This window comes from Macrobrachium nipponense, chromosome 2 (genome assembly GCF_015104395.2).
Source record: "Macrobrachium nipponense isolate FS-2020 chromosome 2, ASM1510439v2, whole genome shotgun sequence".
NCBI lineage: Eukaryota > Metazoa > Arthropoda > Malacostraca > Decapoda > Palaemonidae > Macrobrachium > Macrobrachium nipponense.
In genome coordinates this window covers 166,054,542-166,058,244 of record NC_087201.1, presented here as the reverse complement: position 1 = coordinate 166,058,244, position 3,703 = coordinate 166,054,542, and positions in this window count along the sequence as shown.

Here is a 3,703-nt window from a genome sequence, read left to right as displayed (position 1 = left end):
TTATAGTAGCCTTCACCTTTCTTGCCGAGCAAAAAGAAAAAAAATACCATTCATTTATATAATTTGTTATGATACCATCACGTAGATATTAGTTGTCGTGGAAGTGATACTATTACTGTTATTATTATTATTATTTTATCACAGTCATCCTATTCGCCTGTGGTATTTATAGTGTGGGGTTCCGGGTTGGGTTGCAATCCTGCCTCCTTAGGAGTCCATCGCTTCTTTCACTATGCGCGCTGTTTGTAGTAGCACACTCTTCTGCATGAGTCCTGGAGTTACTTTGGCATCTAGTTTTTCCAGATTCCATTTCAGCGGTCTTGGGATCGTGCCTAGTGTCCTTATGATTATGGGTACAATTTTCACTGCCATATTCCTTATCCTTCTGATTTCTGTTTTTCAGATCTTCATACTTATCAATATTTCTCTTTCTTCTCTTCTACTCTGGTGTCACATGGTACTGCGACATCATGAGTAATACTTTCTTCATGATTTTGTCATCAACGTCACGTCTGGTCTAATAATATTGGCACGCATCACCCTATCTGTTCTGATACCATAGTCCCAGAGGATCTTTGCCTGATCGTTTTCTATCACTCCTTCAGGTTGGTGCTCGTTCCACTTATTACTGCAAGGTAGCTGGTGTTCCTTGCAGAGGCTCCAGCGGAGGGCTTTTGCCACTGAATCATGCTCTTTTTGTACTGGTTTTGTGCAAGTGCCGGACATTCGCTTGCTATGTGGGATATGGTCTTGTCTTTCATATTGCAATTTTTATTATTATTATTATTATTATTATTATTATTATTATTATTATTATTATTTGGAAATGACATATAATGTATTTATATATGCTAACTGTAGTAGCCACAATGCCCTCTTAACTTCTCGAATTCTTCGCAATTCTTCAGGTGCGCTTATCACTTAAGCCTTCAGATCCAGTGCAATAAATATGAAGAAACTATAATGTCTGGTAGCGGGAAATGAACCCACGTCTCATATCACAAACGAGGTCACGCTTCCCATGGTTGCAATCACAAGAAGTTAAGAGGAAATTTTACTATATATATATATATATATATATATATATATATATATATATATATATATATATATATATTATATATATATATATTTAAATATTTATATATATATATATATATATAATATATATATATATATATATATATATACATAGATATATATATATATATATATATATATATATATATATATATATATATATATATATATATCTAACTGGTAAAAATGTCTTGTTGCAACAGATTTCCATCTAATAAAAAGGCCTATAAAAACGCCAAAATATAGAGGAAAAATACTATATTTTAGAGACTGCTGTCTCTCTCTTTAGGTAGATAAATGATAAAAGTATATATATATATATATATATATATATATATATATATATATATGTATATATATATATATATATATATATATATATATATATATATATATATATATATATATATATATATGTATGTATGTAGTATGTGTGCGTGTGTGTGTGTGTGTATGCATACATATAAATATGATAACTTACTTTCATGAAACCAAGCAATTGACAAACATCATTAATTCCATCCACAGCTCCACTTAATAATACCATACAACTTATATACATATTCATACGTATCGTTGGGTAAACGATACATTCGAATTTTTCCAAAACTGTCTGCTCCTCAGACGGCAACATTTGTCACGGAGATGCTTATTAGATCAGGAAGCTTCTTCTCTCTCTATCCTGACTTCGACCTACTTTCGGCAAATGGCGCCCTTCCAGAGTTTCCAGCACTCAGCTCTTTGGTCCTGGAACGTTTGTTGTGCTATTATCTATATGTCTGTCTATCTTCCTAGCTAGCTACTTAGCTAGTTATTTATTCGTATATTTCCTCATAACTTTATTTGCAAAAGCAACTAACTACTTGGTTTCATAAATACAAATTAAATGGAATGTATATGATTTGGTCAGAGAGCAAATATGTAATCATTATGCTTTATATCTATATATATATATATATATATATATATATATATATATATATATATATATATATATATATATATATATCTATATATATATATGTATTATATGTATATATATGTATATATATATATATATATATATATTATATATATATATATATATATATATATATATATATGTATATATATATATATATATATATATATATATATATATATATAGATATATATATATCATATATATCTATTTTATAAGTCCAATTCTATGATTCCTTGGTGTTAATACCACTGATATTTTTTGGATTCTTTGATACCAAATATCAGCCGCATTCTTGGATTCTTTAATGCCAAAGACCAGTCCTATTCCTGGATTATTTGATGCCAAGTACCAGTCCTATTCTTGGGTTCTTTGATGCCAAGTACCAGTTCTATTCTTGGATTCTTTTATGCCAAATACCAGTTATATTCTTAGATTCTTTAATACCAAAATAGTAATGGACTTTAATACCAAGTCCAGTCCTATTCTTTATTCTTAGATTCTTTAATGCCAAAATGACTGCCCTATTCTTGTATTCTTTGAGGCCAAGTACCATTCCTATTCCTAGATTCTTTGAAGCCAGACGCAAGTCATATTCTTTTATTCTTTCATGCCAAGTATCGGTCCTATTCTTAGATTCTTTGATGCCGAATACCAGTCCTATTCTTGGACCCTTTGATACCATAGACCATTCTTTTTCTTGGATTCTTTGATGCCAAATTCCAAGTTCTATTCTTTGATTCTCTGATACCAAATACCATTCCTATTCTTGGTTTTTTTTTATTAAAAATATTGGTCCTATCGTTGGATTATTTTATTCCAAACATTTCTATTCTTAAATCCTTTGATATCAGTCGTCAACAAACCCGTTATTTCGCCATAGAGGGGCAGTGCCCTCTGTGTACCTCCCGTGGTGCACTGTAGGCACGCTAAGGGGTGTTTGCAGGCGTCCCTTCGGCCCTGTTACCTGCACCTAGTTAGTTTTCTGTAAAAGAAAACTACTGTGCCAGCTTTTTCCGTCCGTCCGCACTTTTTCTGTCCACCTTTAGATCTTAAAAACTAGTGAGGGTAGAGGGTTGCAAATTGCTGTCTTCATCTTCCACCCTCACATCATCAAGCATACCAATTCGCAGCCCTCTAGCCTCAGTAGTTAATATTTTATCTTAGGTTAGAGTTAGCCATGGATCGTGCATCTGGCAGCGTTTTCCGGAGGCATGGGACGCACCATCACTCTACTGTATCTGGCAAGCAACTGAAGTGCTACCGGGTATGGTTGATTGTTTTATTCAGCATTATACGCTGTACAGAATACTGGTTTGCGCAGTAGAAACTTTTTTCCATTTTTTTAGTTTTTTTATTTTTTTTTTTTTTTTTTTTTTTTTTTTGTAATCCCTTTTCCTTTCTTCGATATAATTATCCGACATCCATTAACTATTACTTCTTAATGTATCTTTGAGTTTTTCTTCCTTTTTCCTCCACCTCTATGTCCTTCATTCTAACTTCTTTATTTCCGGATTTTTCTGTCGTGTTATTCATCCACTCCAGCTCCGAAAAAAAACCACAGCGCTTGGCTTGGCAGCCTGAAATTCATAAAATCCACCGACTGCATCTCTCCCTCCGTCAGGTCAGGAGAGAGTTTCTCTGTTGAATCAGTCTGTGCTT